The sequence below is a fragment of the Sus scrofa genome, chromosome 13 (assembly GCF_054392235.1).
Source record: "Sus scrofa isolate SSC_HxYL_T2T_F1_AM1 chromosome 13, Sscrofa_HxYL_maternal_Yorkshire_Landrace_v2.0, whole genome shotgun sequence".
Classification (NCBI taxonomy): domain Eukaryota; kingdom Metazoa; phylum Chordata; class Mammalia; order Artiodactyla; family Suidae; genus Sus; species Sus scrofa.
In genome coordinates, this window is record NC_139395.1 from 95,239,953 (window position 1) to 95,263,049 (window position 23,097).

General features: G+C 42.2%; 1 protein-coding gene across 11 annotated transcripts in view; it reads right to left on the reverse strand.

Moving 5' to 3' along the window:
- NMNAT3 (nicotinamide nucleotide adenylyltransferase 3) overlaps nt 1-23,097 on the reverse strand; it is a 149,858-nt gene that overhangs the window by 52,097 nt on the left and 74,664 nt on the right. The window lies entirely within an intron of this gene.

Sequence of the window (23,097 nt, forward strand, 5' to 3'; positions counted from 1 at the left end):
AGAAACATACTAGAGGATGCACTCCACCAAAACAAGAGAGTAAACCAAAACAAGCATAAGGCATGTGATCCAGAAACAAGGGTTCCAAATCAGGAGACAGGCAAAGGGAATCCCCAGGAAAACACTGATGGGAAATCGGAGGTGACAGTGGTGTAGCCCGCAGGGAGAGCTAGCTGTCCAGATAGGAGCTGGAGGGCTCCAGGAAAGATAGAAGCAAAATGGCCAGACAGAAAGCCAGAGTCTGTTTGTGCTAAGAAGAGTTTTAGAGATTTTGGCAGTGGGCAGCAGGTGGGGGGAATTGGTGACTGAATTAGTGGTAGGTAAAAGGAACCTAAGGAAACAAACAAATGAAGTAAATATTAACAGTAGGAAAAACCAATGTTTATATGAAAAGCAATGGAACAACAGTATACTACATGGTTTGGTCAAAACTAAATGTAAACAATACATATTAATTTAACCAAAAGTTGTGAGCTAATCAAACTGGGAACACGTGGTGGAGGTAAAGTGTGAGTATGAGGGCAGAGGTGTGAAAGTTTCATAATTGAAAGCCCAATAGACAATGTCTACACCTGAAAATTCAAGAACCAATAGTAGAAGCTTATTATTTAGAAATAGAGATTTAAACACCAGAGAAAACTAAGAAAATCAAAAGGGATTTGCTCTGGGAACCAGGAATCAGGAATGAGCAAGAATGGAACAAATACTACTATAAGCCTCATACTGACTTAAATTTTATTATATATGTTAACAAATACATAAAATAAATTTAAAAATTAATGCATTTTGTATAAATACTTCAGTATAACAAAAAGTGTAAAGAATTAAGAGTTAACAAAGAGGGTAACACTGTTTCCTTTTTGGTTGTCTTTTTCTTCTATTTCTTAATGTAAATTCAATTTTCTATCTTCTTTATTTAGATTATATCATTTTTCTTTCCCATTAGCACTCTGAAAACACCATCTGCAACAGCTAATAGTAATAGAGATTAAAAAATTTTTTGTGCTAGAATCACATTGTGACCACCTTTGTAGATCCTGGCTGCAAGTTCTGAATAAATTTTTAAGATAAATTTTTTTTTTTTGTCTTTTTGCCTTTTTCTAGGGCTGCATCCACAGCATATGGAGATTCCCAGGCTAGGGGTTGAATGAAGCTGTAGCTGTCAGCCTATGCCCCAGCCATAGCAACACGGGATCTGAGCCGCGTCTGCGACCCACACCACAGCTCCTGGCAACACTGGATCCTTAACCCACTGAGCAAGGCCAGGGATCGAACCCAAAACCTCATGGTTCCTAGTCGGATTCATTAACCACTAAGCCATGATGGGAACTCCTAAAATAAATTTTGAGAAAGGAAAATTACTGGCTTTAACATTTTAGGGGCTTTTGCTACATCTTGCTAAACTTCTTTTCAGAAATTCTGAACAAAGAGAGGCGAGAGCCACCAGCAAGTGTATGAGTGAGTTCATCTCACCCCATACTGGCCAGTTCTACAACTCCACATTTAAAAACATATGTGCCAATTTGTAGGAATTTTTGTTGTTGAAATTTGCATTTAAAATTATTTGTCCCTCACACCATACACACAAACACAAGTTTAAACACAAAATGGCTTAAGGACTTAAATATAAGACATGACGCCACAAAACTCCTAGAAGAGAACATAGGTAAAACAGTCTCTGACATAAATTATCCAAATGTTTTCTTAGGTCAATAGAAATGAAAATAGAAATAAAAGCAAAAATAAACAAATGGACCTAATGAAATTTATAAGCTTTTTCACAGCTAAGGAAACCAAGAACAAAATTTGAAAAGATAACCTATGGACTGGGAGAAAATATTTGCAAACGATGTGACTGACTGACAAGGGCTTACTTTTCAAAATATGCAAACAGCTCATACAACTCCATAAAAAACAAAAACAAAAACAAAAACCAGTGCAATCAAAAAGTGGGTCTGAGGAGTTCCTGCCACAGCAGGAAATGAATCTGACTAGTATCCATGAGGATGCGGGTTCGATCCCTGGCATCACTCAGTGGGTTAAGGATCTGGCATTGCAGCAAGTTGTGGTGTCGGTTGCAGACGCGGCTTGGATTTGCCATTGCTATGGCTGTGGTGTAGACTCCCTGATTCAACCCTTAGCTTAGAAACTTCCATATACTAGGAGTGCAGCCCTTGGAAAACAAAACAACAACAAAAAAATGGGCAGAAGACCTGAATAGATAGTTCTCCAAAGAAGGTATACACATGGCCAATAGGCACATGAAAAGATGCTCAGCATCACTAACTATTAGAAGAATGTAAATCAAAACTACAATGAGGTGTTACCTCACATCAGTCAGAATGGCCATCATCAAAAAGTCTACAAATAAAAAATGCTGGAGAGGGTGTGGAGAAAAGGGAACCAACCTACACTGTTAGTAGAAATATAAATTGGTGCAGCCACTATGGAAAACAGCATGGAGGTTCCTTAAAAAACTAAAAATGAAGTTACCATATGATCCAGGTATCCCACTCCTGGGCATATATCTGGTGAAGAAGAAAGCTCTGATTTGAAAAGCTACAAGCACCCCAACGTTCACAGCAACACTATCTACAATAGCCAGGACATGGAAGCAACCTAAGTGTCCAACAACAGATGACTGGATAAAGAAGATGTCACACACACACACACACACACACACACACACACACAGAATACTCAACCATAAAAAGGAATGAAATAATGCCATTTTCAGCAACACGGATGGACCTAGAGATTATCATACTAAGACAGAGAAAGACAAATACTACACGATATCACATATATGGAATCTAAAAAATAATACAAATTCACTTATTTTATAAAACAGAAAGAGACTCACTGGCATAGAAAACAAACTTATGGTTATCAAAGGGGAATCAGGGGAGGGATAAATTGGGAGTATGAGATTAACAGATGCATACTACCAGATATAAAACAGAGAAGCAACAAGGATTTACTATATAGCCCAGGGAACTATATTCAATATCTTGTAATAAACTATAATGGAAAAGGATTGAAGAAATGGAAACACTTTGCCATACTCCTGAAACTAACACAGTATTGTAAAAAACTGTACTTCAATGAAAATTAAATTACTTGAGTGACTTTATTATGTATTAGATATTTATATTTCTCCTTTTGTGAAGGCCCTGCTCATATCTGTTGCTCATTTGTCTATTGATGCATAAGAACCCTTTTAAATAAGTATGTTAAATACTTGTTGCCTATATGGTCTGCTGGCAAACATACAGACAGAATTCTCCTCCACATCATGGACTTTCTCCAATTCCCGTCTGGCTGCTAGGAATTGGGTCCCAGAATTCATCCAACTAAACTCCCCAGATCCATGTGCAATAAAACCTCAAGTCTTCATTTCAGGGATACAGCTCTTCCTTGACTTACAATAGAGTTAGTCTAGATAGACCCATCAGAAGTTGAAAATATTACTTAGTCAAAAGTGCATTTTTTGGGTTTTTTTTTTTTTTTTTTTAAGGGCCGCATCTGCAGCATATGGAAGTTCTCAGGCTAGGGGTCTAATTGGAGCTGTAGCTGCCAGCCTAAGTCACAGCCACAGCAATGCAAGATCCGAGCTGCATCTGCAACGTACACCACAGCTCAGGGCAATGCCAGATCCTTATCCCACTGAGTGAGGCCAGGGATCAAACCCACATCCTCATGGATACTAGTCAGATTCACTATCACCGGGCCACAATGGGAACTCCTCAAAAGTGCGTTTAATACACCTAACATACCAAATGTTATAGCTTAGCCTTGCTCACCTTAAACGTTCTCAGAACACTTATATTAGCCTACAGTTGGGCAAAATCTTCCAGCACAAAGCCTATTTTATAATGAAAGGTTTAAATCTCCTGTAATTTATTGAACACTGTGCTGAAGAATGGCTGGATGGGTACAGAATGGTTTTAAAGTTTGAGCTGTTTATGGTCCTGCGATCTCATGGCTGCCCCCAGCATCACCAGAGGATCATACCACACGTCACTAGCCCAGGAAAAAATCAGAATACAAAATTTGAAGTACAATTTCTACTGAATGTGCATCGCTTTTAATTATCATAAAGTCAAAAAACTGTAAGTCAAACCATTATAAGTTGGAGTCCATCCGTACTTCCTCGTCATTTCTCGAGTGTTACTGCTCTAGCTTCTTTCAGTATTTCTCTGTCCCATCTCATACTTTCCATATCCTTATCTTTTCCTTGGTTCTGGGAGAATTCCTTGAACTGGTTCCAATCCTCTATTTAGTTGCCAGAAATAGCCTTTGCTGCCTGTCTCCACTGAACACTAGTGTGACGGTGACAATTTTCATTCCAAAAGCCCTTCCCTGTCCTCAGACTACTCCTTTGTCATGGTAGGGTGCTCTTTTGCTTTCTCACATCCTCCTCTTGAATTTCACAAGAACCAGAGATTTATCTTTTTTGTGTGCATATGTTTTTAGGGCCACACCTGTGGCATACAGAAATTCCCAGGTTAGGGGTCAAATTGAAGCTGTAGCCACTGGCCTACACCACAGTCACAGCAACACCGGATCCGAGCCGCATCTGCGACCTACATCATAGCTCATGGAAATGCCGGATCCTTAACCCACTGAGTAACACCAGGGATCGAATCTGCATCCTCATGGATACTAGTTTGGCTTGTTAACCACTGAGCCATGATGGGAACTCCAAATTTTATCTTCTTAAGTGGAGCCCTACAGTATAGGGCTTTCTTTGGAAATGCAGTTTCTTCTCTTATGACTGTGACCTCTCTCTGATCGGTCAGCTGCTTCTAGAAAGGTCTATCTGTCCAGTACGGAAGGCAGGGAAGGCCTGGCAGAATTTGGGTAGATCCTTGTTTAATAATTTGGTTCATTGTAAAGGATAAAGGCAACGTTTAGGTTTATTGTTAAGTTTTCTCTGCATCATAGAAATATGTCAAGAAGGGAGCTGCAGGTCAATGGAAATAGTTATTGACAGGGAATTCTCCACTTTTAAGGTTTATCTGTAGTATTTTACTGACTGAAATATATAAAGTAGGAAAAATACTGACTTTTTTCTTTGACTACTCAGGTGACTGTACTGTTTCCTTTAATTAAATAATCCTGTACACCCCACCGCTGATTTTTTGGTTTCCCCTTTTCGTATATTATCTTTCGCATAGACTTTATGTTCCATTGTGCTGCCCTGAGTCCCTATCACGCTCATTTAATCACTTTTTTAAAAATGACATTTTAATGTCAGAGAGAGCTTTTCTGAGCACTGGGTTAGTCTTCCAGGAGAAACTTGGGCTACTTTTTTCAAGTCAAATAAAGAAAGATACCCATTGGCATTTTCACTGAAAAGCCAATCAATACACTCCCATTCCCGTGAGGAGCTGGTCATATTTCATTCAGTCAAGTCTCTTGGCAGAGGGCAGAGCAACTTCCCTTGGCGCCCTTCACGTTTCTGGTTCAGGTTAGCCCTGGGGACAGGTGTCCATACCTGGTTCTCTTGTGAATGGATCTTTTTCCCTCATATTTCATTTATATATATATATGTGTGTGTGTGTGTGTGTGTGTGTGTATGTGTGTGTTTCCATTACATTGTATTACAACTGTTATATAGACAACTACTTTGGTTTGTTTATTTTGAATCAGGGCTATGTTACTGACCTTATTTGTTCTGGATTTTCTAGGGATACAGTAATACCACCTGTAATAATAAAAGCTGAGTGTTTCTTCTCTAACTATATTTTTCATTTTTGCCTGATGCCATCAGAAAATAATAGCAGTGAGTAGGCATTCTTTTCTATACCCTTGCTTATGCAGGAATGCTTCTGAAGTGTTATGCCATTATGTATCAGGCTAAATAAGTCTCCTTCCAGTTCTAATTTACTAGGGGCTTAAAAAAAAATCCCTGAGTAGCTGCTGGATTTTATTGCATGGCTTTTGAGTGTGTATTGAGATGATGATTTAGGTTTCATAAAAATATATTGTCTTAGTAATATATTAATAGAAATCTTTATGGTATATTGTCCTTGAACACTGGGATACATGTTACCTGGTCATGTTGAATTATTCTTTTAGTAGCAATTTGATAACCTACTACTTTATATGGCTATTTTGCATCCAAGATTACATTGTTAAACACTAACTGTAATGCCACAATATCCTTATCCAATTTACTTTGTTCTAGAAAACGGCTATGGTAGATTGAATGATTGGTCCTAATTCCTCCCTGCCATTCTAATAACGCACACCCACACCTCCGCCACATCCTCAATAAGGCAGAACATACTTCCCCGCCCCTTGACTTGGGTCTGGCTGTGAGACTCTCTTTGGCTACAGGGCTATTAGCAGATGCGACATGAATGAAAACTTAAAATTTGCTTGCCTGGTGGCCATCCTGTGCTTGCGCCATCCCTGTGAGAGCATACATGAGGGAGCCACCACCCCTTGTGTTCTCCTAGCCCCCAGAATTATTTAAGTGCTTTCCACCAGTAAGAATTTGATAACATGTGAACAGTTCATGGTGCGTGCCTGGTGCCTGGCCACTGTGACTTGCTCTACTTTGTGGTGGCCTGGCCGGTCAGCAGAGGAGGGAACTGTGGCAGACTGATTTTACAAAGATGTTCACCTCATTATCTCCTGGCCCACATGCTCTTCTAGATCTGGTCACTCCTCCATCGAGTGGGCCACCTGGACCTGGGTGGGCACTTTTGCTTGTGGCAAAAGTGAGATTATGACTTCCGAGAGTGGATCACACAAGTGCCATGTGCTTCCACCTTGCAGTCTGGGGGCACTCCTTCTTAGAACCCAACTACCAGGCTGTGAAAGCTCCAACTAGACTGCGCACAGCTGCGGTACAGTTAGGGTCAAGGTCAAAGTCCCATGTGATGTCCCTGCTGGTCCCCAGCATCAACTGCTAGACGTGTGAGTGAAGAAGTCTCCAGATGATTTCTGCTCCCTGCTGTTCACTCACTCCCAGTCTTGGTGTCCTCTCAGCTGAGTCCCCAACATCATGAAGCAGAGACAAGCCATCCCCACTGTGCTCTGAGCATAACAAAATGGTCTATTGACACCATTAAGTTTGTGGTAGTTGGTTAACACTAATAATTTTAAACTAGAACAGGAACAGAACTTCCGAAAGGTTATGTGATTTTTCCCATGGGTACCTTACCAGGAAACAGCCAGATGGTGATTTGAACCCAGGTATGCCTGTACTTTTTCTGTTGCACTGTCCTGATGACTGACAGTGAGGTGTGGGGGAGCCCTAAGGCAGCCAGGCCTCAGAAGGGTATCAGTAGGCAGCCCTACCTCTGCCTGTGTATCCCCAAGCCAGGTCCCTCGGGTATATCACAGTGATTCTGCCCCCTGCAGATCTGACAAATGAGACTGTTTCCTCCAGCAAGACTGGGCTTCAATAAAATGCTCCTGCTGTTTAAATACTATTAGCAGCCACACAAATCAGGAAGCAAAGACTTAACAGCATTCCAAACTGTAAAGGCTTTATTATTTCCAAGGAGCATGCTTTGGCACACTTATCAGCATTTTATTATGAATTACCATACATATTTAAAACAAAGCTACACCTGCCACAACTGAGAAAAGTGTTAGGTAATGCTAGGAGGCATTTGGCAGCCTCCAGTTCCAGGGTTTTGCCGGCAGAAGTTCAGTGTCCCCTAGACACAGGCACAGTCAAATCCTTACTTCCTGTACACTTTTGTTCATTTTCTTCTTTCTTTTGTTGTTTCTGAAAAGCACCCTGGGAAGCAAGGCCTTGAAAGGTAGGAATCCTTTAAGAAATGTTAGAAATATGGAGTTCCCATTGTGGCGCAGCAGAAATGAATCTGACTAGTATCCCATCCATGAGGATGTGGGTTTGATCTCTGGCTTTCCTTGCTCAGTGGGTCAGGGATCCAGCATTGCCATGAGCTGTGGTGTAGGTCACAGATGCGGCTCAGATCCCAAGGTGCTGTGGCTGTGGTGTAGGCCAGTGGCTACAGGTCCGATTCGACCCCTAGCCTGGGAATTTCCTTATGCCAAGGGTGTGGCTCTAAAAAGCAAAAAAAAAAAAAAAAAAAAAAAAAAAAAAAAAAAAAAGAAAAAAAAGAAAAATCAGAAACAACCGTTCCGAGTGCTGTTAGGAATGAAGTAAATGAGGAAAGGAAGCTGGACTGATGATAAGAAGGTTGGGGTGGTGCCGGGGGGGGGGGGGGGGGGGCGGCCAGGCTCTCAACGAAATGGATCTGCGTGCTCTAAAAAAGCAGTTGGCGTGAACACCTCGGCCTCTAAACTAAGGCCAGCTAACATGATCTAGCTGAGGCTCTTAAGACTTTGAGGTCATTTGGGCGCCTTTTCTTTATTAGCTCTCAAGCGTATTTAAAAAGGTTTTGCTCTTTTTTTTTTTTTTTTTTTTTTTCCCTTTTTTTCATGTGCAGCTTGTTCCTTAAGCCAGGTGGCTCTTAGTTCTTATGGTCCAAATGAACTTGAGACTGCCTATCTGTTGCTCTGCTCTGGGCGCTGCTGGCCAGAAGCACCCATCATTTTTTATGTCCATTGCAGGTCTGGATGGCAGAGGCCAGCAGCAGGGAGAAAAGATTCAGCATTCCCGGTATCCCAAGTAGAGTGGTTGCCCTCTGGGAGCACGGAGAGCCGGCTGAGACCGTGGTGGCTGATACTGAAAGCGTACCCATCCTTCCTCCCTCTTCAGTGTCCTTGGCACCTGCTCCTTGTCTTCTGTCTGCCCACTACTTCCCTCTCTTCTTTCTGAAGGAAGTCTTTCAATCAGCAAACTCTTCCAGCACACGACAGAGCCCCCATCGGTCTCTGGTCTTTCAAGGCCTGAGCTGGTCAGTGTGAGGTTTCTCTTCCTTTCGTTGCCACATGTCCTGCTTTGCGTGCAAGTTCTTAAAAACTTGGCAGAGTAAACAGGAAAGTGGCGATATTTCATAGGATCTAAACTTCCTTCTGGTCCTGGATAGAAGCGGCTTTTTGGTTTCCTCTGTCTCCTGTCATCCCATTCTCTGCAGTCATCTCCCCCAGTCCCAGACACCTGGCATGGGTCTGCTGGCAGGGCCTTCTCTGTCTGAGCACTGACAGAGCTTCCAGTGGGGTGGCTGGCTCTGAGGGGTCCTGTGTGCTTTCAGGGTATCAAAACTCGAATTTTCTTTTGTGTGCCTCTGTTTTCCATTATTTAAGTCCTGGAGGCTGCATCTCTGCCTGCTGAATGGAATGACTGTCCCTTCAGAAGGGGTGGGTTTTAAAAAAAATTCAGCAGAACTCCCAACTGCTAGGGTCTCCTGGCTCCTCAGAAATGCATTACCAACTCACGGAGGGCCTTAGATCTGGCTGGAACTTCATACAGGAAGCAAGGCAGTAGGGGCAGGTTGCAATCAGGCAGTCCTGGCTTCATAAGCTGTCGCTAAGAGGGTCACGGGAAAGCTGGCTGAACACCGCCCCGGGCAGCCTCTGTCTGTGGAAACCATGTAAAGCAGCCTTGCTTCCCATTAGTGAATAACTGGCCCTGGGCAACCAGTTCCTTTAACTGTCCTCTCAAGACAGTTTGTAGTGACATGATCTTGAAGGAAAGCAGGCAGAGACAAACCTGAGTGCCCATGACTCAGTTCTGCAGGTGCTGAGCTGTGTGACCTGGGGCAAATCACTTAACCTCTCAGCTTCCCATTCTCTCCACCTGAATCTAAAGAGCCGCTGTGGGAGACAGAGGCCAATTCAGGGCAGATACATGGGTGGGGAACATGGTGGAAATTTCAGCTGAATCTGAATTTTCCCCTACTTCTCTCTTTTCACTACAAACACCACTTTCCAAGTTAAGAGGCGGCTATCCTGGCAGACACTCTCAGCTGGGTAATGCACCAGTACTGTGAATTCTGAAATAAATACAGTTGGGAGCCTTGCCCTCATGGGGGTTCAGTCCTGGGAGATGATCAGTCAGCCTTTGGTGGTCAGGGTGGGGCAGAGCTACACAGGGAGCCCAAAGGGGCTCTGAACAAGTGGGACAGATTTTCTGGAGGAGGGGACATCAAACTGCGTCATGAGCCATGCAGAAGGCAGATGGTGACCTTTGAAAGGTAAAGTTGGTAAAGTCTTGTTAATCAGATCAATTCTTTCCACTAACTGTATTGAAAAGAGACTTTAAAAAAATCTTCAGAACAACTGAAGCTTGATGACTCCTTGATTCTGCACTAATATCCTTGCCTAATTCTTGATACGTTTTCAATTTACCTTCATGGTAATTTACACTCAAGGAAACTGTCCAAGATCTGCTATGGGATTCAATAAAATAGGTCATGGAGTTAAATGCTGTGGTGAGACCTAGGGCTTAATTTTATGGATAAAATTTAAATTGCTTAGCTGCCTTTTTGCATTATTCGTCTTAAGACTAATGAGCGCTCAGTGAATGGGAAGAGATCACTGTAGCAAGTGGGGAAGCCATCTTCCTATTCTTTAAGCACATCTGGTGGGATGGTGGACTCTGCCCTTGAGGCTAACCAACCTTGCACTGGGGAAGAGACCTGAGCAGCCACTACTAGCCCACCACCGCCACTGGGGCTGCTCCTGAAACTGCTATAAAGGAAAGAGCCTAAAACTGGAATTTTCCCCAGATCAACCTTGGGAGGAATGAGAGGGATGACAACATTTTAACATTAGTACTTTTCTGGTACTTCTCAAAGTGAAGTCTGCACTGATGTCTTTATTAAAAATACATATTCCATGATGCACCTGGATGTGCTCTCTGGCAGCAAGGCTTATGAACTTTCATTTTTCCCAAGCATTTTGGGTGATTTTTATGCACCAGTGAATGGTGGGTCAGCCCTGACTGTAGAAGGACCATTTCCTTTCAGGTATCCAAAGTTCTTTGATAAACCCAGCATCAGGGTCTAAGGTAAACAAGGACCACTTTTGTCTTATGACCAGATGACCAATTTTATGAGTATGGAATAAAAGTATAAAGTCAATCATATCTCAATTTAAAAATGTTTAGTTTTCAACAAGGTCCTACTATACAGAACAGGGAACTATATTCAGTATTCTGTGATTAAACCATAATGGAAAAGAACATGGAAAGAATGTGTGTGTTGTGTGTGTATATATATATGTACACATATATATAAAATATATATGCATCTATGTATAACTGAATCACTTTGGAATACAGCAGAAATGAACATGTTGTAAATCAACTATACTTCAATAAAATAGACTTTTTAAAATGATAATATAACCTAATCTAAAATAATCAGGTATACAAAAAAAAGTTTAGATTAAAAAAAAGGATATGAGTTTCTTAGGATGTAAATGTTTTATATAGTTTAATGCAATTTCATTTTTGAGGTTTGTTTCTAATAATACCCTTCATTTACATGTCTAATGTATTCATCAGTCAATTCTGATTTATGTAAGTTATAGATGATCTTGTTTACTTGCAATGTAGGACATAATTTAGAGCTGCAAAACTAACCTAAAGCTAACCATTCTCATTAAGCACTAAAAAATTAGCCCCTTTGGGGGAATGTTTTTCTTAAAAATTTTCTTTTTGTAGTCATTTCAAGTGTTGTTTAGGTTAGTTCCTCCACAGCTGTTCTGTATAATGGTTACCTACCGGCTCCCTCAAAGAGGAAGGATTCAGTGACCTAATAGGCTTGGGAAACACTGGGGTGGATAAAGTAAAACAGATTTTTTTCTGCAGATTGCAGATCATCTGAGAGCCCCTACCATGTGGATGTGCTCAGTAACTCTCCAAGAAGGTGATGGCAATCTCGGGGTTTTCCAAGCTCTTTTAGCTTTCATGGAACATTCTGTTGGATGAGCATTCAGAGGACCGCAGGTTGTCAAATACTCAGTTTAACCCACTGGCACACTATATCATGGGGATCAGGCTACTTTCACTTAGATGCAGTGCCCTTAAGACCCAGGCCTAGGAAGGTGTTTCATGACTCGGGGGGTACATTAGATCACTCGAGGAGCCCCCTCAAACACAAACTCCAAGTTAAGCACAGATCTAACTGATGGGAATGACTGATCATCACCACCACTCCCTGCCATGATCCTCAGGTCATGACCAGTATTTCTGACCAACACCACAATCCCTACCACTCCCATCCCACACTGATGGTACCACCACAATCATATGATGACCAACAAGACCACTGCTAGGACCACCACTATTACCCTGACCTACTTACCACCACTACTCTGAGCAACTCAGCAACCATCACCAATGCCATAATCACACTGTGACCTACACAACCACCACTGCCATCGTCAGAACTGTTGTCAAAGAAGCCACCACCACACCTCCACTGTTGCCACCATCTTCCTATGTCTAGTCTGAAGATAAGATACACACTATTACTATTCCAGGTTGCAGTCGAAGGTTGGAAGCCTAGATAAAATTGCACAGATTCACCCCTAGTTACTGTGGCCTCCCAATAACCATCAAGTAGAACCAATCATGGTCTCCCAGCAGAATCCTGGGATCTAGAGTCAAAACAGGATCTCTGATCCAAGGCAGTGATTCCTCAATTGCCTCTGTGACAAGAGTAAAACATGCCACACAAGGCTGTCAAGCCAGGTTATCTGACAGAAAGATTCAGTCCCAATCTGCCTTCAGAAATGTGGAAGGTGGTCCTCAGCTAGTTGTTGGGGACCAGTCCCTGGTACTAGCCATATGGCAACCAAGGAGAGAGGCTTTAAATCCAGCTCAAAATGAAGCTTGCTACTGCTTGAGGAGCCAGTCCTTGGGGAAGGAGGAGGGTCACAAGGGAAAAGTATGTAACTTACTCAACTATATACTCTAGTTCATATAATTATTTTAAAGTTATATTTTATGCATGTACCACTGTATGTATTGTACATATACAAAAGTATAGTAACAATAATACAGACAATCCCTGACTTTATGATGGTGTGAAAGTAATATGCACTCAGTAGAAACCATACTTTGGTTTGAATTTTGATCTTTCCCAGGCTAGTGATACAGTACATACCCTCTCATGATGCTGGGGAGTGGCAGCCATAGCTCCCAGTCAGCCACATGATCACAAGGGTAAACAACCAATACACTCACAACCACTCTGTACTCAGACAACCATCTATTTTTCACTTTTAGAATAGTATTCAATGAATTACAGGAAGACAGTCAGCCCTTTATTATAAAATCGGCTTTGTGTTAAAGACTTTTCCCAGCTGTAGACTAATGTAAGTACTCTGAGCATGTTTAAGGTAGGCTGGGCTAAGCTATGTCTGGTAGGTTAGGTGTATTAAATGCATTTTCAATTTTCGATGTCTGGGTTGGGTTTACTGGTTTATCCACTGTAAGTGGAGGAAGACCTGTAATGGGTGGCATGTATTGAGTGCTAACAAAGAATTGGGAACTGTACTCAAGGAACTGAATCATCTCTTTAATCCTCATACTCCTTTATGAAAACCAGACTGGCCTAAGGTCACAAAGTAAATTCACTGTAGCTCTAGGGTGTGAATCTAGGTAGTGTGGTTCTAGGGACAGTCTTAACCAAAGCTCTACACCGCTGACACACAGTCTGTACACTGTCTCCCCACATATGCAGTGTATCCACATCAGCTATACACACATCGCCCTGCATGGAGCGATTTATGGGACGTTCAAGGGTATGGTGAATTAAATGCAATTTGTCTCATACACTAATTTTTGAGCCTAGCCCCAGAGGAGATGCAAATCCACTAAATTCGAAGTGAGAGAAGAGACACGAAAGACCATAAGTGCAAAGCAATTCAGTGCAAAATACAATGGTGGAGAGACAACTACTCTCAGGCAAGGTTCTCATAAATTCATGTAATACATATGCAATGAGGGGCTGTGAGGGTGCAGGGCACTGGGCAAGCCAATTCCAGCCTCCTGCTCCTTATTCCACAGCTTGTGTGTGCTGAAGTCCTGAGCAGGCTCAGGAAAAGACAGTCTAGGTTTGAATAGCTGCAAAGTGTTCTGAGCACCTCCACAGATGCAGTGGCACTAGAGACAGATGGGGGATGATTCTGAGGGCAGAGCAGAGGGTGATGGCCATCCTTCCTCCTCATGCAAGTTCATTGTTTAGACCTATTTTTTATCTTTTTGCGCCATATCTGTGGCATGTGGTAGTTTCCAGGTCAAGGATAGTATCTGAGCTGTGGCTGTGACTTACACTGCAGCTGCAGCAATGCTGGATGCTTAACCCACTGCACCACAGTGGGAATTTCCCATTCCTTAGACATCTTGGTATTAGGAAAGGCACTTTTGTAAATGTACCTATTATTAACTGTTAACAATATACAAATATATGCATGCTTACACATATATTCTACACATACACAGATATACAGAGAGAGGGTTTTTTTTTTGTTTGTCTGTTTGTTTTTTGAAAGACACTCCTTCACATAGGACTAAGCTGTGCCCCACTCTGAGTGTCCACAGTGTGACCAGGACCATTGTCAGGGATGCTCTGATTCCTATAGTGGGGAAGGGTGCTGGGCTGAACTTGAAGGTGCCCTTAGCCTAAGATCCCATCATCATCACTCTCATCACCTCTTTATTATTAAGTGACCAGGACATGCCAGGCTCTGTATAGAGTGCTCATTGGGCTTAAACTAACCTCACAATAATCTCAGATTCTCCAAAGGTTTCATAACCAGCTCAGCCAAGGTTACACAGGATACAAATGGCAGCACTGGGATTTGAAAGCAGGTCCATTTGTCTGGCTCTGAAGTTGTGCTTCTTTACATGCTTTGTGCTTGTTTTAACCATACCAAGTCACTCTTAGATTAAGATTCTTCATCTCTAAAGTGGAAGGAAAATAATGCTACCCTGCGGGCTTGTTTGGGGGATTAAATAACAGAATGTATGTAAAAAACATTTTTTAATATATAAGGAGCCACTCGAATGTAATATTACTACTATTATTTTGGTTTCAAGGAATAAAATTGTTTTTACTACATAGCACATGTGCTTAGTTATCTGGATAATGATTTCAACATAATTCTTGGCTTCCTTGGTAATTTTACATATTTTATCTTTTTATTTCAAAATATGTTTAGACTTAAAGATAGCACAAAAACTTCCCACATAGTCTTCACTCAGCTTCTGCTAATGTTGCCACCTTACATAAGCAGCGTACAGGGATCTAAACCAGGAAATTACCATTAACACTATTCACTAATCTACAGGCCTGTTTATACTTCCCCATGTGGCTTTTTTCTCAATGTAGGGTCTGATTCGGGATCCTACTTTCCATGTTAACTGTCCTGTCTCTTTGATCTCCTCTAACTGGGGACAGCCCCTTGGTGTTTCATAACCTTTAGAAAAGTGGTGACCAGGTTATCTGATAAAACACCCCTGAGTTTGGTTTGTCTGATGTTTTCCCATGATGAGACTGAGCTTATGCACCTTTGGGAAGAGTACATCAGAGATGGTCCTGTGCCCTTCTCAGTGCATCCCATTAGGGAGGATGTGATCTTGATCTGTTTGATATGGTGATATTACCTTTGATACTTGGTCGAGGTGGTGTCTGCCAGATTTCTCTATTGTGAAGTTACTGTTTTCTCCTGGGTATTTGTAATGAATAAGGATCTTGTGGGGAAATGCTTTGAGACTATGCAAAAATCATCCTTTCCCTCACTAATTTCAGCATCCATTGAGGATTTTGGTGTGCAACAGTCCTTACTATGATGTTGGCCTAATGGTGATCTTCTATTTCCAACATTCTTTCTATGCTATTAATTAGAATTCTACTGGAAGGAAGAAATGCCCCTTTTCCTGAACTTATTCAATCACTTATTTATATCAATATGGACTCATAAATATTTATTTTATTCTATGGGGAGGAATCCATTACCATTATTTATTTTGTTCCTCAGATTATCCCAGATGTGCCCAATGGAAGTTCCTGTAAATTGGCTCCTATGTCTTTCTGACATACTCCCATCATTTATTCAGCACTCCCTTGCTTTCTGGAATCACAAGATATTCAGGCTCATCTTGTACGGTCTCTGCCCCAGCTCTGGAATCAATCATTTCTCCAAGAAACTGTGGTTTCTTTTATTGCAGAATGACATTTAGAAACCAACAGGGCTAGTTGTGCTCATTGCCCCTGGAGTTTTGTGGTTTCTAGGAACCTCTCAGAAGACAGAGCTAGAAATTATGTCCACACATACACTCACACATGTACACACACCTTGCCATGTTTTTTTCTATAACTATCCATCTGGATATATGTTAAAACCCTGAGTCATACAGAAACCGCCAATTCTAATCCAACACCACAGATTTCATGTTGGCCTCCCCCTCCTTTTTTCCTTGTAACCCCTTTCTTCAGTACAGAGACACCCACAACAATGTAGCCATTTGCCTGATCCTAGTATTTTCATAGAGTAGTTTCAACAGTGCTCACTTAAACTCCCATGGAAAACACATTTTCTAACCAGAGAACAGCACTTATGTACACTTGTTTTCGGTCTTTTTGTTTGTTTGTTTGTTTTTGCCATTTCTTGGGCTGCTCCCGCGGCATATGGAGGTTCCCAGGCTAGGGGTCCAATTGGAGCTGTAGCCACCAGCCTACACCAGAGCCACAGCAACGCAGGATCCCAGCCACGTCTGCAACCTATACCACAGCTCATGGCAACGCCGGAATCTTAACCCACTGAGCAAGGCCAGGGATCAAACCCGCAACCTCACGTTTCCTAGTCTGATTTGTTAACCACTGAGCCATGAAGGGAACTCCTGCTTTTGGTCTTTAGCCTTGCCTATCCAGTCACAATGCTGCTTTCCTTGTTACTGAGGTTGCTTCTTTCCTTTCCCACTGCCTTCGGTGGGGTTATGTATTCATTTGTACATAAAGAAAGGCTCATTTGTTACCAGCTGTGCGATAGCACAGCTTGGGTTCCCCTTGCATCCCGGCTGACCTTAATTATATATTTAGTTTACTGGGTATGAGATTCTGTGGCTCAGAATCAGAGTCAGACTGAAAGCAGACGTCCACTCAGAGAAGGCTCTCTTCTCTCTCATCCTAGTTTCTACCCCATTCCCATCCCACATTCTTTCCACTCCATGCCCATCCACCCACTGGAAGGAACCAATCTCATTATCTTCTAAAATCCATTCTTAAATGATTTTGTCCTCTTAAGATTTATTTTCCCTATAATTATCAGTAACTTATCAATCTCCCCAAGGTCGAACTCCCTCTTGACAACCTCATCTTGAGAAGTATTTATAGACACATCTTTTCAATTCGTTTTCATTAATGCCCTTTGTGCTGCTGGGTGTGTTACTTCGCTATTTTATTTGATGTTGGCCTGGATTTTCTGAACGCTCTTGCATGAGTTCTCTTTATGATCTGCCTGATTCTGAATGGTTGTTGCTTCCCATTTGGAAGACAGAGATGGTTGCAGGTCCTGACATATTAACTCTGGAGCTGTCTCCTCAGGGAGTTGAAAGTTTAGCCTGACTGGCTGGGGTGGCAGGGGCAGCAGCAGGTAGAGACAGCATGGTTTGCTCAGGAGATGGAGGGCTCTCTGGAGAGATAACAGGAGCACTAGAATGGCTTTGCATTCTAAGAGACTGGGGCAGGGGAGGTCTCATGCAAATTATTTCACTCTCCAGGCCTCAACTGTCCTTATACCTGTAAAATGGGACTATTAATACTCACAGGAAGTTTTGAGGATGACACGATTCTATGTGAAAACCCCTGGCATGGAAGAGGTCCACTGAAGGATGCTGTCACTTCTTTAATTCATTCTTTCATTCCTACATTCATAAAATATGCTGTTTCGATCTTTTTTTTTTTTTTTTAGTTTTTTAAATTGGCTATTTGAGATAACTGTAGATTTATATACAGTTGTAAGAAATAATACAGAGCAATCCCCTGAGCCTTTAGCCAGATTCCTCCAATGATGACACCCTGCAGGATGATACTTTTTTTTTTTGTCTTTTTAGGGCCGAGGTGCGGCATATGGAGGTTCCCAGGTTAGGGGTCGAATCGGAGCCAGCCAACCCACACCACAGCCACAGCAACACGAGATCTGAGCTGCACCTGAGACCTACACCACAGCTCACGGCAACGCTGGATCCTTAACCCACTGAGCAAGGCCAGGGATTGAACCCATGTCCTCATTGATACTAGTCAGGTTCGTTAACCACTGAGCCACAACAGGAACTCCAAGCAGGACAATACTTGATATCTCACCCAGGTCACTGAGATGGATGGAGTCCATCGATCTTACTCAGATTTCACCAGTTCCACATGCACACACTTGCTCATTTGTATCTGTGTGTTTAGGTCTATGCAATTCCATGTCATCTACAGGTTTCATGTATCTACCACCAATAGCAAGTACAGAATAGTTCCCTTGCCACCAGGAACCCTTGTGTTGCCCTTTTATAACCATACTCACTTTTCTCCCATTGCCCTCAAGCCCTCCTCCTAACCCCTGGCAATTATGAGTCTAATCTCATTTATATATTACTGTTATTTCAAGAACGTTATATAAATAGAATCGTTTAATATGTAACCTTTTAGGGTTGGCCTTTTTCACTCAGCATTACTCCCCAGAGAGTAATCAAAGTTGTTTTGAGTACAGTCCGTTTATTTAATTTTTAAATTTTTATTTTTTCAATTTTATTGGCGTATAGTTAACTTACAAACTTGTGTGAGTTTCAGGTGTATAGAAAGGAAAATCGGTCATACATATACATATATCCATTCCTTTCAGATTCTTATTAGTCACTCTATTCTATGGTACAGATGTTTCCCAGTTTAATTGTTTACCCCTTGAAGGACTCTTGGATTGTCTCCAGGCTTATCATAAATGAAGATGTAATGAACATTTGAGTGCAGGTTTTTGTGTGAACATAAGTTTTCATTTCTCGGGGATAAATGACCATGAGTGCAATTGCTGGGTTATATGGTAGTTGCAGTTTTAGTTTTATAAGAAACTGCCAAACTATTTTCCGAGTGGTTGAGCCATTTTATGTTCCCACCAGCAATTATGAATGGTCCTGTTTCTCTGCATCCTTTTAAGCACTTAGTGTTGTCATTATTTTTTATTTTAGCCATTTTGGTAGGTGTATGGTAATACTTTATTATGTTTTTAAAGCTGCATTTCCCTAATGACTAATATTGTCAAATACCTCTTCACGTGTTTATTTGCCATCTGTGACATTTCTCTTTAGCGAAATGTGTCGTGTCTTTTGCCGATTTCCTTATTGGATTGTTTGTATTTTTATTAAGTTTTGAGAATTTTTTTAATTGAGGTAAAACTGGTATATAACATTATATTAGTTTCATGTATACAACATAATAATTTGATACTATATACACTATAAAGTGATCTCCACAATTAAGTCTAGTTGCCATGCATCACCATACTACTGACCCCCTTCCCTATTCTGCTCCCCATCCCCAAACCCCTTCCCCTCTGGTAACCACTTACCTGATCTCTGTATCCATGAGTTGTTTTATTTGCTCATTTTTTTTTGTTTTTTAGATTGCACATGTAAGTGAAATCCTATGGTATTTGTCTTTCTCTGTCTGACTTATCTCACTCAGTCTAGTACCCTCAAGGTCTGTGTTTGTTGTTGCCAATAAGAAGATTTCCCTAGGTGGTTTTTTTGGTCTTCTTTTTAGGGTCATACCCATGGCATATGGAGGTTCCCAGGCTAGGGTTGAATTGGAGCTGCAGCTGCCAGCCTGTGCCCCAGCCAGAGCAACACGGGATCTGAGCCATGTCTGTGACCTACACGACAGCTCATGGCAACACCAGATCCTTAACCCAATGAGCGAGGCCAGGGATCGAACCTGTATCCTCATGGATACTAGTTGGTTTCATAACCCACTGAGCCACAATGGGAACTCCAAGATTTTCTTGTTTTTATGGCTGAGTAGTGTCGCGTTGTATGTGTGTGTGTGTGTGTGTGTGTGTGTGTGTGTGTGTGTGTGTGTGTCTCACATCTTCTTTATCCATTGATCTGTCAGTGGGCACTTAGGTTCTACCTATACTTTGACTATTGTAAATAATGCTATAATGAACATAGGGGTGCCTGTATGTTTTCAAATCAGTGTTTTCATATCTTTGGATAAATATCCAGAAGTGGAATAGCTGGATCATATAGTAGTTCTATTTTTAATTTGTTGAGGAACCTCCATTCTGTTTTCCATGTGGCTGTGCCATTTTACATTCCCACCAACAGTGCATGAGGGTTAGATTCTTTATATATTCTGGATGTCCTTTATATATATAGAATGTCCTTTTTCGCTTTTAAGGGCCACACTCATGGCATACGGTGGTTCCCAGGCTAGGGGTCGAATCAGAGCCATAGCTGGCAACCTACACCACAGCCACAGCAGCACAGGATCTGAGCCGTGTCTGCAACCTACACCACAGCTCACAGCAACGCCAGATCCTTAACCCACTGAGCGAGGCCAGGGATGGAACCCACAACCTCAGGGTTCCTAGTTGGATTTGTTTCTGATGCACCACAATGGGAACTCATGGGTGCTAGTTTTTGGTTGGATATATAGTTTGCAATTTCAACTCTGAGGACTGAAACAGCAAAAAACTAAACCAAAATACTGATTTGTTTCAGTTTTCTATCTGGTTGAGGGAAAGGAAGAGAGGGTGGGATACTAGGCGAAAAGGTGGTAGGCATTTTGCAGCTTGTGAGGACACGAGCAATGGTTCCCCTTTTTCACAGCACGTGCAAATAAGCTGCAGTGGAAACAGAATTCGGGAGGTGGGGCTCAGGAAGTGTCTGAGGGCCTCGATATGAAGCACATTCACAGGTGAGGTTCTGTTCACCTCCCAACCTGGCAGAACCGAGGCTGGTACAAGAGCACATGACGTGGAAACTGGCCCCTTGAAGACTCTTCCAGGATCTGTTTCCTTCGGGCCATATCCCAAGGTAGACATAGAAAGGTAAGGAAAATGCTGATTTGTTATTAAATCAGAAAAGCACCTCCTCTTGAGAGAATGTGGAGTGTAACACTTTTGCAGCCTCAAGTCCTTGAAGACTCACAAGATAAGGAACAAATTATCTTGGTTCCAAACAATTGCTGGAGTAATTCAACATTCTTAAATCTATCTCCTCCAGAAAAATCTCTTAAATTAGAAATGTGGAAAGGAACAGTTTTTCAGACCAGGCTGGAGGACTGCCCATGAATATATATTAAAATCATTCTATTTGATTAATAAATGTCCGTGTGAGCCCAAGATTAAAGTAACACGCTGAGCTTATGCAATATTTACTCACGTTCCGATGGTAACTCCTAAAGCCCAGAAGACCCAGGACTGGGGCTGTCACTGCCTTAAACAGAATTATCATAGCTTAATTTCCCCGCTTATCTCAGATTGCACTGCACCACTGTATCATGCATTTAGTTCTCTCTATATTCAGTATGAAATAGAGGATGAAAATTAAAGTCACAGGGGTAGCCGCAGTGATGGGCATCACACTGGACACTGACCAGATGTTTTTATTTAACACTGGAAACTGCTGGGGTAAATGATATTGCAGTAAATATGCTTCGACTTAAAATGCAAGTTGCTGAGAGGAAATCCTGGGAGCCATAAAATACCTTTCCCCTCCTCAAGGTTGTCCAAAGGGGAAAAAAGGACAAGGCTTTCAAATGGATTGTTATCTTTATGATGCAATTTAATCTGGGATGCTACAAACATGTGGGGCAGGATCGTTAGGAAGTAACATCATAAAGTATCAAGAAAAGGCTAAAGAAAACAGGAGAGACTATTTTGTGATTTTCTCACCTTCACTAATAGATGTGAGAATATTATGTTAAGCTGTCTGGTTGTGGCCACAGAACCAGGAGCTGCTTTGAGCCCTGCGTGGGGCCTGCTCCAGATGCAAGTGGAGAGACCAAACATGGATTGGCTCTGTCCCGTGGGTTAGACCCTTCATGCACACCATATCCTTCAGGCCTCTTAATAAATAAAATAACCTTGTAAGGTTAGAGATATTTTCCCCATGTTGCAGTTAAGGAAACACAAGTTGAAGGGGTAAAGTAAATTGTTCAAGGTCGTGCACTACAAGGAGGGTTTGACACCAAGGATGCCTTCAAAGCCAGTGCTCTTTCTGTGACCCCACAGTCATAGGGAGGGAAGCATGTCCTTTTTACACTTCAGCATTCTGTGATTCTTTCTCCTGTGGGTTGGGACAGCCAAGGGAAAGCAGATGAGACTCTCAGGACCCAGGAGCCACCAAGTCAGAGGTGAGCATGGCTGGGCTGCAGCCAGAGATGGGTACGGTCTGCATGCTGGCAGGCTGCCAGGCTGAGGCACCGCCTCCCGGATCTGGCCAAGACTGGGACAGAGATTTGGCTGAGAGCAGATCTGTGCTCATTTCTGCTTCATGCATCCAGAAAACTGATGCTTTTCTTTCTGGAGGCATCTGTTGAGTCGATTATAGAAAAAGCATAAAGAATAAATTCTGGAAACTATTGTTTGGGACCCTGAATTCCACGCAGAGCAAAAACAGGAGATGGAGTCTGAAACTGACAGTTTCCGAGCACTTAGAAAAGGCATGATTGTTCAGAATTAGCAAGAGTTCAGAGAGAATGAGTCATCTCCCTATTCGGTAGAGTTTTCAGATGGGCAGGCAAGTAACAGCCATGAAGGCAGAACCTTATCCAGGCATTTGCCAAGGTCTCACGAGATCACCTTGGCAACGGGGTGGGAAACACACACTAGGGCCAAGTTGCCAGCAGGAGAAGTTGTCCAGGGCTGTGCACTTGCCCCCAAGGCTAGGTGCTGCCGGCTCTGGAGAAAATGGACTGAACTCTGAATCAGCAAGCCCTGGAACCATAAGGGGGTCCAGCCATCCAAGTAGAGGCTACTGAGGGTATTCTAGCAGGTGCTTTTCTGGAGGGTATGTATCTGAGGATCCCTGTGCCAAGGCTCCTTCCATGCAGAGACCTCACCTAGTAGGCATCTAGTGAGACACTTGGTTAAAGGCTTTCAGCAAGTTTCCTTCACCTAAAGCCTACATTCCTTCTCTGGCATTTCAAACTCCAAAATCCAAACCCTAACCACTTCCCTATTTTCTGCTAATTCACCTAGACTCTG